Raw genomic sequence first — 15,688 nt, 5'->3', positions numbered from 1 at the left:
AACTGAACAATGAGTAATTATAATAAACAAATTTGGATCGGGAAAAGAATTTTTTAAAAATACATTTTTTTTATAAGGCAATGAGGTTAAGTAACTTGCCCAAGGTCACACAGCTAAGTAAGTATTAAGTATCTGAGGTTGGATTTGAACTCAGGTCCTACTGACTTCAGGGTCAGTGCTCTATCCATTGTGCTACCCCTCTATCTCCCTTTATCACAGAGGTTTGGGACTTTGAATATGGAATGTTGCAAGCATTATCAGACAGGGCTGATCTGGTTTTGCTGAACTCTTTTTTTTAATCTTTGTTATAAAAGAAGACTTGTTCAGTGGGTGAAGGAATACATTTCTGAAAATTAATGTGATATAAATATAATTTTATTTATAAAATATAATTTTATAATATAATTTTTTTTTGCAAGGCAATAGGGTTAAGTGGCTTACCCAAGGCTATACAGCTAGATAATTATTAAGTGTCTGAGGTCAAATTTGAACCCAGGTACTCCTGACTCCAGGGCTGGTGCTCTATCCACTGCGCCACCTAGCCGTCCTGTCTTTAATTTTATGAAAAGAAAAAGAAAAAGAAAAATATGTAGGAACTGCCATCAAAGACTTTAGACTCTAGTTTGAGAAAGAGGTAAATAACTTATCACCTCCCTCCTTCCTTCTTATCTTCCTTCTTTCCATTTTTATTCCTTCTTTCCTTTCTTCTATCTTTGTCTTTCCTATCTTCCTTCCTTCTTACCACCTTCTTTCCCTTGTTTCCTTCTTTCCTTGCTTCCTTCCTTCTTTACCTTCCCCCCCCTTCCTTCCATCTTTCTCATTTTTCCTGTTTTCCTATCTTCTTTCTTTCCTGCCTGTCTGCTTTTCTTTCTAATTCCCTAAGTGACTAGATGTCAAGGATGTATTTGGAATGATGTACTTGATTCAGGAGTATTGAACCTAGGGTCAGGAAGACCTGAGTTCAAAGTCTGCCCCAGACACTTCTCAGATGTATGACCCTGGACAATTCACTTATCTAGTTTACTTCAGTTTCCTCAAATGTAAAATGGGAATAATAATGGTCCCATTGTGCAGATCAAATGAGATATTTGTAAAGTGTTTAACATTGCCTCAAACATAGCAGATGCTAATTAAATGCTTGCTTTCTATCTTCCCCTGAATTCACTTCCCAACCACAAAAAAGAAAAAATACAGTGAAACAAAATGAATACACATATTTGTCATATACAAAATGTATTTTTCCTTCTACACCCTGAATCTATCACTCTACTTTTAGAGATGTACAGCATGCTTCCTTCTCAGTCCTCTGGAGTTAGTGTTAATTATTGACTAGGGTTCTTAAATCTTTTAAAGTTTTTCTTTCAAATGTTTTTGTTATTGTACAAATTGTTCTGGTCCATTCCACTCTGCATCAATTCATATCTTCCAAAGTTTCTCTGGAACTACCTCTTTTATAATTTTCATTATATATTTCCTTTACATCCATATACCACAACTGGTTTAGCAATTTCCAATGAATGGGCACCTTTTTTATTTCCAGTTACTATAATGAAAAGAGTTTCTATCAATATTTTTTGTGCCTATGAGTCCTTTTCCTAATTCTTTGATCTCTTCATGATATAGTCATAATAGTAGTAGTATCACTGGTTCAAAGTATACTCACATTTGAACTGCTTTCTAGAATCTTAGAACAGTTTACAATTCCTATACAAAGATTTGGTGGGAAGATTTTTTTTCTCTCCACCTTCCCCATTCCTGATCCCACACCAAGAGTCTTCTCATGCAGAGAAGAAATACAGTTCCCAGTTGTTTTCCTTAGAATTTTAGTTATATTAGGGGCAGCTAGGTGGTGTAGTGGATAAAGCACTGGCCTTGGAGTTAGGAGTATCTGGGTTCAAATCCAGTCTCAGACATTTAATAATTACCTAGCTGTGTGGCCTTGGGCAAGCCACTAACCCCATTTGCCTTGCAAAAAAACTAAAAAAAAAAAGAATTTTAGTTGCATTGATTTTGTCTGTGCAAAAAACTTTTCAATTTTTTGTAATCAAAATTGTCCATTTTGATCTTCTATGTTCCTTTCTATCTCTTGTTCAGTCAAGGATTCTTCCCCTATATATATAGCTGTTAAAGGTATTTATATCTAGTTTGGAGTTTATTTTGGTTTATGGTGTGAGTACTTGATCTAACCCTGATTTCTGCCAGATTACTTTTGTTTTTTCAGAAGTTTTTGTCAAATAGTAAAGGAAGTCAAATAGAAGAAGGAAGTTAACATAACAGAAAGGGGGAAGTCAAATTAAAAAAGCCTGAGATTAAGACCCTTTTAGATCCCCATCCCACCCCCAGTACTAGTTTGAGTTCCCTGGCCACAGCTAATCAATACCTATAGAAGGTGGACTATACTCAAGTCTCTCCAAAGCATCTTTTTCCATGACTCTCCCAGAAACAGGATTCAAGTTTCTTCCTTGTGGGAAATGGCATCATCAATACTCTGGACATACTTGAAGGGACTGGACTCATTGGTCTTTTCCTATTATAATTGTTAATTCAAAGGTCTAGATGAATAGACCTTGCTTTAGTAGGTGGAAGAAAAAATTCCAGACACTTCTGGTTTAAGCAGTGACCAGTCTGCTTTAGAGATAATGAGATTAGCTCATGAGAGAGACAAAGATCCAAGTTCCATATGGCTTCTTTTCTTTGTAAAAGCTAAAAAACAAAACAAAATAAAAAATCTTTAAAATTCAAACTGAAAATATAATAATTAATTTCTCCAAGTCTCTAGGAAAGTCAGTTGATTGCCAAGTCAAAATGGTGTTCCCAAGGGAACTTGGCATAGTCACTCCCTTCTCTCCATTGCTGTCTGTTTAACAAACAAACCTAGGTTACCTTAAAATCATCTTATCTAAATATAGCTAACCACTGCTAAAAGGGTAAATAATCTGTAAGCAAAATGTTTAGATAACAAAGTAACCCTCAGTTATCAACCTTGTAGGTCATTCTAGGGGTAATAAAACACAAGGGGAAAAAAGAGTGATATCAATTCATCATTGCTCTTTGGACTGTTTTAATAATCTGAACTTTGGACCAGTGAAATATAAAGGTTCCAGTCTACTCCAAGACTTAGAGATAGATTCCTGGGAAAAGTCATCCATTTGCTGCCATCAATACCTATACCCTGTCACTCTTTTATCAATACCTTGTATTCTCTCTCTCTCTCTCTCTCTCTCTCTCTCTCTCTCTCTCTCTCTCTCTCTCTCTCTTTCTCGGACACACAGACACACACACACACACAATACCCTACTGTCTCTCTCCAGAAAGATTTTTCAAATTTCAGCTATCCTGGGAAATTTTCTCTCCACCTTCCCCATTCCTGATCCCACACCAAGAGTCTTCTCATGCAGAGAAGAAATACAGTTCCCAGGATCTTTATCAACTCAGACCTTCTCTGAGGCAGTCATTCCATCGAGAAAAGCTATTATAAAACCCTGTTGCTATACTCATTTGTTTATGTATGTTGAGTAGTTTAATGTTTTACTGATTGAGTTTTCTATTTTACAGACATTAACAAATAATTTGTAAAAGTGTGTGAAAAGTACCTACCAAAAAAAAAAAAGAAAGAAATGTAAGGTCCTGGAAAATGAATCGACAGTATGAGAAATGCCTTAGGTCTAGGGTTTTTTTTTTTTTTTTAGGTTTTTTGCAAGGCAAATGGGGTTAAGTGGCTTGCCCAAGGCCACACAGCTAGGTAATTATTAAGTGTCTGAGACTGGATTTGAACTCAGGTACTCCTGACTCCAGGGCTGCACCACCTAGCCGCCTCTTTGTATAGTCTTTTAAGTCTCAATTAGGGCAATATATAAAAAGATGTGTAGTTTTTAAAATCAGTTTTGTCCTGCCAAATAAGAGTGGTAAAATTTAGAGCATTATAAGTACAGCTTATACAAACATTGTTAATAAGGGGCAGCTAGGTGGCGCAGTGGATGGAGCACCAGCCCTGGAGTCAGGAGTACCTGAGTTCAAATCCAACCTCAGACACTTAATAATTACCTAGCTGTGTGGCCTTGGCAAGCCACTTAACCCCATTGCCTTGCAAAAACTGAACAACAACCAAAAAACCCCTAAACATTGTTAATAACAGAATTTAAATCACTGAAAGATTTTCAAAGAAGTAACTGTATAGCTAGGTCATTTTCTATGACAAAAAATTAGTTATAGTCATTGTTATAACTGGTGGGATTCTTAATATCAGTTTTGATGACTCAGGATCAAAATCAAAATTTAAAAACAAAAAAATCTTAATAATTATATTTTTTTGGTATAATTTATTATCACCTCTTTATTAAAAAGTTTGCTCAAGCTATGAATAATAACAATAGCAACAACGACTAACATTTATATAGTGTTTACTATTACAACTATTATCTCATTTGATCCTTACAATAACCCTAGGAGGTCAATGCTATTTTTTGTTATATTTTTTAATATTTAATATTTATTTATTCTCATTTTGTACAAATAATTTTTATACATTAATAAAATATTCTTGTTTAAGAGTAAACAAAATACCCCCTCCCCCAAAGAAAGTAGACTCTCTTGAGCAATAAAGTAAAGGGGAGAGAAAAAAATTAAAATTAAAAAAATAATAGTAATAATTGTAGGTATGGCCAGGTGGTGCAATGGATGGAGCACCAGCCCTGGAGCCAGGAATACCTGAACCCACATCTGGCCCCATATACCCAACAATCACCCAGCCGTGTGACATGCAAGCCACCCAAACCCCACTGCCCTGCAAAAACCAAAAAAAAAAAAAAAAAAAAGACCCAAAATAAAATAAAATAGTAATAATAGTAGGGGTGGCTGGGTCCAAATCTGGCCTCAGACACCCAATGGTCACCCTGCTATGTGGCCCTAGGCAGGCCACCCAGCCCCATTTGCCCTGAACCCCCCCCCAAAATAATAATAATAAAAAATGTGCTTCAGTCTGTTGTTCCAACACCTCCAGCTCTGTCACAGGTGGATCACATTCTTTATGATAAGTCCATCACAAAAGTTACTTCCATATTTTTCCACTGTTGCCATTGCTGATTGCAACTCCCTCCTTTCGTATTTCTCCACTACCATGTACTATATTTTCTCTCTCTCTCCTTTCACTCTGACTCTGCTGTAGGGTAGTTGAGTGGTGCAGCAGACAGATCCTCAGCCCTGGGGCCAAGAGGCCCCGCACCCACATACCATCCCTTACCCAGCATCCAGCCAACTCTACGATCCTGGCCAGGCCATCCAATCCCAGCCCCTTGCAGGAAGTAAAAAAGAAAATGTGTTATATCTGACTACTCTCCCCCTATGGTCCATCCTCTCCTCCATCACTCACATTCCCCCCCCTTCCCCCTGCCCCCCCCTTACTCTAGATGCCTATACCCCATTGAGTATATATGCTCTTTCCTCTCCTAGCCACCTCTGATGAGAGCAAAGATTCCCTCATTCCCCCTTGCCTCTCCCCTTCCATATCATTGCAACAGCTCATTGTAATAAAGAAAAATCTTATTATATGAAATATCTTGGCCCATTCCCCCTCTCCTTTTTCTTTCTCTCATTACATTTCCCTTTTTTCTATTGACTCCATTTTTACACACTATTTTATCTTCAAATTCAGCTTTCTCCTGTGCTTCAACTATAAAAGCTCCTTCTACCTGCTCTATTAACTGAGAAGGTTAATATGAATATTATCAGTGTCATTTTTCTATGCAGGAATACATGCAGTTCATCATCATTAAGTCCCTCATAGTTTCCCCTTCTCCTCCACTCTCTGCTTCATCTGAGTCCTGTATCTGAAGATCAAACCTTGTGTTCAGCTCTGGCCATTCCAACAGGAACATTTGAAATTCCCCTGGTTCATTGAAAGTCCATCTTTTTCCCTGGAAGAGGACATTCAGCCTTGCTGGGTAGTTGATTCTCAGTTGCATTCCAAACTCTTTTGCCTTCCAGTATATTATATTCCAAGCCCTATGAGCTTTCAATGTAGTTGCTGCTAAGTGCTGTGTGATCCTGACTGCAGCTCCACAATATTTGAATTGTGTCCTTCTGGCTGCTTGTAATATTTTCCCTTTGACTTGGGAGTTCTGGAACTTGGCTATAATATGCCTGGGGGCTTTTTTTTGGACCTCTTTCTTGGGGAGATCAATGGATTCTCTCCATTTCTATTTTGCCCTCTGCTTCTAGGATATCAGGGCAATTTTCCTGTAGTAATTCTTTGAAAATGATGTCAAGGCTCTTTTTCTGATCATGACTTTCAGGTATTCCAATAATTTTTAAATTATCTTTCCTAAGTTTGTTTTCCATATCAGTTGTTTTTTCAATGAGATATTTCACATTTTCTTCTAATTTTTCATTCTTTTTTGATTTTGAAGTAATGAGTCCTAATTTCTCATAAATTCATCAATCTCCCTGAGTTCTATTCTTTGTCTGAATGATTTGTTTTCCTCATAGAGTTTTCTTATCTTTTTTTCCATCATGGCCAATTTTGCTTTTTTAAAGCATTCTTCTCCTCCATAACATTTTGAACTGTTTTATCCATTTGAGCTAAGCTGGTTTTTAGCATGGTGTTTTCTCTAGCATTTTTTTCAATTTCCTTGACTAGGCTGCTGACTTCATTTTCATGTTTTTCCTGCATCTCTCTCATTTCTTTTCCCAGTTTTTCTTCTAACTCCCTCATTTGATTTTCAAAGTCTTTTTTGAGCTCTGTCATAGCCTGAGCCCAATTTCTGTTTTTCTTAGAGTCTTTAGATGCAGGAGCTTGTGTTTCCTCATCTTCAGACTGAGTATTTTGATCCTTCTTGGGCTCATATGCAAAATATTTCTCAATAGTGTTCCTCTTGTTTCTCTGCTTGCTCATTTTCCCAGCCTGAGCCTGGTTTTGGGGTGCTTCCTGAGCTTTTGGGACACTCCCACAAGGGTCTCAATGTGTGAGGCTCTGTCCTCCCTCCTGGTCTGTGAATGACCATAAGTGCCCACCTCTGCCACGGGGCTGAGGTGGGGGGGGGGGCCCTTGCTGTTCTATGGGGAGATCTAGACTGCAATCAGGATCTGAATGTGGTCAGAGCCCCAGAGTCCTGTTCCAGGGGCAGAGGACAGAGCTCTGCAGTCTCTCTCTCTCTTCACTCCCCTCCCTAGGTTCAATGGGCTCATGCCTTGGGGGCTCCTGCTTACTGGCTCTGCCTGCTTCTGTTCCTGGATCTGGACTGCCTTGGCCACGCTGCTCACTGTGTGCCCTGAGGGCTGGGCTTCATGTGCTCACTCTGGCAGAGGTCCCCCGCTGTTCCCCCAATTTGTGCCCAATGCTTCCCAGGGCATAGCTCAGGAAACTCCCCTGTTGCTGTAAGCTCCCAGCACCCTGGGGCTGCCTCTGGGAGGCTGAAGCTCTTTCACTCTGGCGGGCCACCCCTCTGGTGGACCGCCCCTCCGACCCCGGGGAGCAGAGCCTTTCTGCTCTTTTCCAGGTTACCTTGAGTAGGAAACTGCCTCACTGGGTCCCTCTGTGGGTTCTGTCTCTCGAAAATTTTTTTGAAGATTTATGAGAGAGTGCCTAAGACAGGATCGCTCTTGTCACCATCTTGGATCCACCCCCGGTCAAATCTATTATTATGCTCACTTTACAGATAAGGAAACTGAGGTAAACAGAAATTAAGTGACTTATCCAGGGTTACATAGCTTTAAGTATTTGAGGTAGATTTGAACTGAGGTCTTAACTCCAAGCCTGGAGCATTATCCATTGTACGAGGACTCACTATTTTCAGAGATTAAACATTAATTATATTTTAGTAACTGTCTCTTCTTATATATTCTCAATCTACTGAGCAATATTAGACCATACAAGTCTATTTCTAGGAGGCAGTACTAAAATCTCTAAATCATTAAAATTGATTTCATGATATCTTTCCTATGGTAGGCCAAGGATGTTTAGATAATGGAATAATTATTCATAGGACAATAGAATATTAGTTTTTTGCATTTAAAGTTTGACCAATAACATAAAATATGTGAAATCTAGTTAAATTATTTTAAGAGAGAGATCATATTTGAGATCACATGTCCAATATTTTCCTCCCCTTCTCCTGCATTCTTTGATGGAAATTTTAATCACTACTATTCTGTTTACTTTGTGAGTGACAGTAGTAAAAGAACAAAGCTGAAACTTTGTGGTCCCAACTCTTCCCATTTCTCTGGGTATTACAGATTCTTTGTGTAAATCAGTAGTTCAAATATACAAACTCTTTCTAACAATGACAGAAATGTCACTATGGCCATAATTTGTCAGATCACTGAACTAATTTCATCTGGAATATATATTTCACTTACTCATCTCTTGTTGCATTAACATCTTTTTCAGTCTTAGCACATTCAAAATCAATTTGCCACCTTTCAAGGACTTAGCCACTTTCGGTATTAGAACTCACCCCTACCAATTTCTGAAAGGAACACTTCTACAAGTCTTTGAGTTATTTCACTATATTATTCATGCACTTAATTAGATAAGGATTTGCTGATACAGAGTCCATATTTCTACTCTTGCATAAAAGGTATCAGATGGGTATACACCACATTGATACAAAATATTATTGATGTCAAATGGGAATATAGTGACTATGATGATACTGCTACCTGAGGTGATGCCTTGGATCAAGGTGAGTTACAGCTCCATATTTAGGGACAAAATGAGGGACAGGGACTCCTCTGGTGTGCTCTAACAATAACCCCTACTAATTTCAAAAGTAACAGAATTTTGCATTCCAGTTATCTCTTATTTTTATCCCCAATATACCTTGGCTTATTTCTTTAAATTTGTTTTTATTTAATTTATTTTTTTTTTAGATTTTTCAAGGCAATGGGGTTAAGTGGCTTGCCCAAGGCCACACAGCTAGGTAATTATTAAGTGTCTGAGACCAGATTTGAACCCAGGCACTCCTGACTCCAAGGCCGGTGCTTTATCCACTCCACCACCTAGCTGCCCCTTTTTTATTTATTTATTTATTTATTTATTTATTTATTAATTTTTTTAAATTTAGTTTTCTAATTCTTCTAAAACATTTTGTGGTTATTTTGATAGGAATTTCTCTTTCTTTTGAAACTTCACTCGATCCTACCATCCCTGTTGCTATTTAGTTGTATCTGACTCTTTGTGGATCCTTTGGGAGTATGCTTGACAAAGATAGTGGTTTGCCATTTCTTTCTCTAGGTCATTTTACAAATGAGGAAACTGAGGCAAATAGAAGTGACTTGCCCAGGTAAGTGTATGACGTCAGATTGGAACTTAGATTTTCCTACTTCCAGGCCCAATACTCTATTTGTTGCACCACTTAGGTGCTCCACCATCCCTAGTTGTTGTTTAATATCTCTCCTCCCTTTGGTGGATAAACTTCTTGAGAAAGTTATCTATTATGAGGGCTTCTACTTACTCTACTCTGCAGGCTAACTTCCAGTTTCATCGACTGAACTGCTTTCTAAGTGATCTTTTTAACTGACAAATCTAATGACCTCTTCTCAGTCCTTATTTTCTTCTCCTGGTTATGCTCTAGGTTTTTGAGGCATTGATCTCTCCTGGTTCTCTCCTTTGAACATTTTTTTCAGTTAACTGATTTCTCAGGAGTTTGATTCAACCTTCTTCTGTTCTTTTATATCTCTTAGTGGTTTTCTCAGCTCCAGTGGGTTCAAAGATCATCTCTAATGGTGATGGTTCTCGATTTTTTTTTTACTGAGCCCTGATCTCTTTTCTGATCTCCTCCATATTGAACTACATATTGAACAAATGTCTCATAGAAAACTCAAACTCAACATCATCAAAACAGAACTTATTAGTGTTTCTTCCTCATTTATGTCCCTAGTACTATCAAGGATAGACTTCTTCCAGACTTCTCACATGAACTTAGCCTAGATACACAATCTGTTGCTGTCTTGTTTTTTCTACCTTCACATCTTCCATTCTCTCTATTCACACAGTCACTACCATGATGCAGGGCCACATTACCTCATACCAACACCATTGCAAAAGCCTTCTGTTAGTCTCATTTCCATAAGTTTCTCCCCATTCCAGATCTTCCTCCACCCAAGATCCAATTTGAGCTTCTTAAACCCAGGTTTGACCATGTTAACCACACCCCTTTCACCACCTCACAGACTCTAGTGGCTCTCTGTTATTTCCAGAATAAATGTTACAAATCTTTAGTTTGGCTTTTGAAACCTTTGACAAACTGTGGCTCCTTCCTATCTTTTCAGTCTTCATACACTTTGCTCCTCTTCACAGATTCTAACATCCAGTAGCACTGGCCTTCCTTTTTGTTCCTTGCAAACATCACTCCTTTTCATTCATCCCCATACCTAGAATATTCTCCCTTTTTATCTCTTCCTCCTAGCTTCTCTGGTATCAGGCTTCATCTACACCCTTCTTCCCAGTCCCAGAGATAGTGTGATCACTCTGATTATTACATCTCATTTACCCTAAATATATTTTGAATGCACATAATTGCCTACATAGTTTATACATTTTGTATGAACACAATTGTTTCCTTCATTAGAATGTAAGGACCTTATTGTGTTTTTAATCATTTTTTGTATCTCCAGTGCTTGCATGATGCTGGCACATAGCTGCTAGATTTTGTTGTAAATATACAGAAAGAATGATGATTTGTGTAGTCTTATTTATAGCCTGGTATTTTGCTGAAGTTCTTACTTATTTCAATTAATTCTTAGTTGACTTTTTAGTGCTTTCTATGTAAATTATAATCTCATCTGAAAAAAGTGTAAGTTTTGTTTCTACCTTGCCCTTTGTTTATGTCCTTGATTTATTTTTCTTATATTGTTGCTATAGCTAGCATTTCTAATACTATATTAAAAAGTAATGAACACAGTATATGAATGTAAAAAAAATCATGCATGATCAAACTTTAGAAAAGCCTGGAAAGACTTTAATGAACTGATATTGAGTGAAGTAAACGGAACCAGGAGAACACTGTATACATTAATGTCAACATTGTTGCTGAGATGATCAACTATGATAGACTGCAGCTTCTCTCAGAAGTTCAGGGATCAAGGACAATTCTGAAAGACCTGTTATAGAAAATGTCATCCACATCCAGAGAAAAAAGCTATGGAGTTTGAATGCAGATTAAAGTATACTATGTTCACTTAATTTTTTTTTTATTTTATGCTTTTTCTTTCTTTCTCATGGTTCCATATCCCCCTTAGTTCTAACTCCTCCTTTATAGCATGACTAATATGGAAATATGTTAAACACAACTGTACATGTACAAATTAAATAAGATTGTTCACTGTCATGGGGACTGAGGAGGGAAGGGAGAATGGTAGAAAAATGTGGAACTCAAAAGCTTGCAAAAGGACAAATGTAGAAAAAACGATGAACATCCTTTCCTTATCTTATTGTGCTTATAGTTTTCTTAATAGTGAATCAAACTTGTATTCAGTGTATAAAACCTATGTTTTAAATTATAATAGCCTCTTAGCTAACATTTTATTCAAAAATTGAGGGTTGGTATTCTTTAGAGATGATGTTCTAAAAGTTTTCTTTCTTTGATTTAACTGTCCTTGGTTCAAGTTCTAAGACTATTCTTGTCCCAAAGTAGAATAACTTCTTTTCCTGTTTTTGCCAACAGTTTATATAACATGAGAATTAATTATTAATGGACAATTTATATAACAAGAATTAATTATTAATAGAATGTTTCACATAATTCACTTGTTAATTCATCTGTTCAGGATTTATTTTTTTCCCTTTAGGAATTCATTTATGACTTGTTCAGTTTCTTTTTCTAAGATTAAATTATTTAGGTTTTTATTTTTTGTTCTATTTATCTGAATATTTATGTTGTTTATAGTTCATTTATTTCATTTAACTTGCCAAATCTGTTGGCATATAGTTGAGTAAAATACTTTCAAATAATTTTATCTATTGTTTTTTTTTCACAGTAAAAGTTGTATTTGTAAAGTCTTTGGTCATAATCACAACACCATTATGACTCTTATTAGCTTTGGTTTATTATACCTTTAAAAAAATGCTTGCAGTACTGTTTACTTTTTAGGTGTGTCCTTACAAAGTCATTAAATATACTCCTTTCTAATAATCTAACTGAATAAATGTGTGAGCTGGACAGCTCATAAATGCTTTTCTCCTGATACACTCCCATATCCAAGGACATTTGTAGAAATTAATATTTTTCTCCTTAACTCCAAATTGATGCTTTTGTTCTTTTCTTAATTCACTGGAAGGACTTTATAACTTGATTTTTCAGATGTTCTTTTATAATTTTTTTACAATTAATAAGCATATATTTTATCTCCCACTACAACTGGGGGAAAAAAGAAAAAAAAAGAAAATCCTTGTAACAAATAGTCAACAAAAATAAATTCTCATGTTGACCATGTCCAAAAATGTATGCTCATTCTTCATTTTGAGTTCATAACCTCTCTGTCAAGAGTTGGGTAGCATTCTTCCTCACTGGGTCTCTAGAATTATGGTTTGTTATTTATTTGATAAGATTTAGATCAATCTTTCAAAGTTCTTTGTCCTTATGATGTAGTTGCTATTATATAAAATACTTTCCTGATTCAGCTTATTTCACTCTATAGAAGTTCGTACAAGTTTTCTTTTGTCTAAAACTATGCCTTTTGTTATTGCTTACTACACAATAGTATTCCATTAGCCTATGCTGTTATTTTGTGATGTTTGTATTTGTTTCAGTAACCTGAGATTATCATTTATTATCTAAAAAATTTTAGGTGCTTTCTGTCATGCCATGCTAGATCTATTATCAGTGTCAGACTTAATGAGAACTTGCCCAAGACAATTTGATTTGTTCAGCCTTAGAAATTCATTAGAATTTCCTTTATGTTTTCTGTATTTTTTTGGTGATTTCTTCCTTTGCAATTTTGATAATGGAAATTTGATTTTCCCTTATTTTTAAAATCAATTTGAAGAATGATTTGTTTATTCTCTTCAAAAAAAGCCAGCTCCTATTTTATTCATAAATTAAAAATGAATTATCAATAATACTTTTTTGCTATCATCTTTAAAAACTTCTTTAGGGGCAGCTTGATGGCACAATGAATACTGTATTAGCCCTAGAGTTAGGAGGATCTGAGTCCCATCCTGCTTCAGACACTTAATAATTACTAGCTATGTGATCTTGGACAAGTCACCCCATTGCCTTGTAAAAAAAAAAAGAAAGAAAGAAAATCTCTTCCTTGACTTTTAGAATTTTTATTTTAGCATTTTATTAGTGTTCTAGGTTTTTTTGGTTGCATGCCCCATTCATTGAACTGTTCTTTCTCTTTTTAGTTGCCAAAATCATTTAGAATATGTTTTTCTATAGGAGTGAAGTTTTGACATATTCTCTAATTTTCATTTTCTTCATTGCAATTTTCTATCATTTCTATGATTTGTTATTTGACACATGAATCTTTTAGGTTTGACATTTAGTATTTAATACATTTTTAATATTTTATTCAAAAGTCCTTTGTTAGATACTGTTTTTATTTCACTGTGGTCAGTAAAAGATGAATTTACCAAGGTTTCTTATGCCCTAATACAGAGTAAGATTTTTTTTTTTAGTTTTAAACATTCACCTTTATAAGATGTTTAGTTACAAATTTTCTCTTCTTCCCTACCTTTCTTCACCTATCACCAAGTCAGCAAGAAATCTGATATAGGTTATATTTATACAATCATATTAAACATATTTCCACATCAGTCATGTTGTGAAGGAATTAGAACAAAAAAGAAAACTATGAAAAAGGAAAAAAACTAAAGAGTGAAAATACTATGCTTTGATCTGCATTCAGACTCCATAGTTCATTCAATGTATGTGGATACCACTTTCCATCACAAATCTTTTGGAATTATCTTGGATAATTATACTGCTGAAAAGAAATAAGTCTTTCATAGTTGATCATCACTTTGTTGAACATCATAATGTTGCTATTATTTTGTATAATGTTCTCCTGATTCTGCTCACTTCACTCAGCATCAGTACACCTAAATCTTTCCAGGTTTTTCTGAAATCTGCTTGCTCATAATTTTGTAGTGTACAATAGTGTTCTATCACAACTTCTTCAGCCATTTCTCAACTGATGACTCTGCCCTTAATTTCCAATTCTTTACCACCACAAAAAGAACTGTTATGAATATTTTTGTATACATAGGTCCTTTTCCCTTTTTAAATGATCTCTTTGGGATACAAACCTAGTAGAGATATTGTTGGATCAAAGGGTATGCACAATTTTATAACTCCTTAGGAATAGTTCCAAATTGTTCTTCAGAATAGTTGGATCAGTTCACAATCACATCAACAATGTATTAGTACTCCAGTTTCCCCACATCTTCTTTAATATTTATTATTTTCCTTTTCTGTCATATTAGCCAATCTGATAGGTGTGAGGTGGTACCTCAGAGTTGTTTTAATTTGCTTCTCTTTAACCAATAGAGTATTTTTTCATATGACTACAGATAGCTTTAATTTCTTCATCTGAAAACTCATCTTTCTATCTTTTGATAGGGAAATTCACATCTGAGAAATATGCATTTACCTGTTTATTCACATTTATTAATTATCAGGGATCCATTATATTTATCTTTTCTAAAATTTTGTTCATGTTCTTATCTTCTTTCTTGTTTACCTTTTTTAGATTTATCTTTTTGCAAAAGGTATGTTGAAGTCTCCAAATATTATAGTCTGAATATTTTTCTTCCTAAATTGATTTATTTTTCCTTTGAGTATTTAGATACTATGTCATTTAATGCATCTATATTAAATGTTGATTTTAATTTATTATCTATTTTACCATTAGAAATGATGCAATTTTCTGTGGAAATTTTTGGCTGTTGCTTTGTCCAAGACTATTATTGCCCCCCCCCCCATTTTTTTAAATCATCTGAAAAATAATAAAATTTATTCATTCCTCTATTTTAACTTTGTGTGATTTTTTCTATTTCAAGTGTTTTTTTGTAAATAACAAATCATTGGATTCTGCTTTTTAATTTTGTGAGTTCATACCATCAGGTTTATAATGTAATAGAAGATTGGCAAATACAAATCCAGTCCTTATGCATATGCTCAGTGTGTGCCTACTAATACAATCTCTGATTTTGACTTTGGAGCATGCAAGAGTATACAATGACTGTTTCTTATTTGTTTACTGTGGGGTGAACAGGACTCTTGTGATTATCAACTGAACTGCAACAGAGTGATCATATAAAAGGCATCAATTGACTTAATTGGTCTCTTTTTCCTCAGCTCATTATAGTGAGGACAACCAAAATAATGTAAATTTTTGGATGGAGGCTTTCTTCCCCACTTTGTCACCACATTGCTCAGAAGCCCCATGGCATTTGTTATTGTTCATCCTTCATTCTTGAAGAGATCAGTGATATCATGAGGATGATGTCTTGACTTGCCCATGAACTGGATTTATAACTTAGCAAATAGGTCAGTCTCATTCTTTCTCCTTCAGGGTCATCAAAGTTCACCGGTGAGACAAAAGTCAAGTCAACTGGTGATGGCTTGGGATGTAGTGGGTAACCTTCATTAGTTCAATCTGGACTCAGACACTTATGTGACCTGGGCAAGTTTCCATCAATGTCTGTCTCTATTATTTCTGTTCTTTCATTTTCTTAGGTTAAAGAACA

At 35.6% G+C, this 15,688-nt stretch overlaps 1 pseudogene; it reads right to left on the bottom strand.

Moving 5' to 3' along the window:
- Nucleotides 1-8,148: 8,148 nt before the first annotated feature.
- LOC141506516 (mitotic spindle assembly checkpoint protein MAD2A pseudogene) lies at nucleotides 8,149-10,137 on the bottom strand (annotated as a pseudogene).
- Between the last annotated feature and the right edge of the window lie 5,551 nt (nucleotides 10,138-15,688).

The sequence above is a fragment of the Macrotis lagotis genome, chromosome 1, assembly GCF_037893015.1.
Source record: "Macrotis lagotis isolate mMagLag1 chromosome 1, bilby.v1.9.chrom.fasta, whole genome shotgun sequence".
NCBI classification, from domain to species: domain Eukaryota; kingdom Metazoa; phylum Chordata; class Mammalia; order Peramelemorphia; family Peramelidae; genus Macrotis; species Macrotis lagotis.
This window is presented reverse-complemented; position numbering and strand designations above follow the sequence as displayed.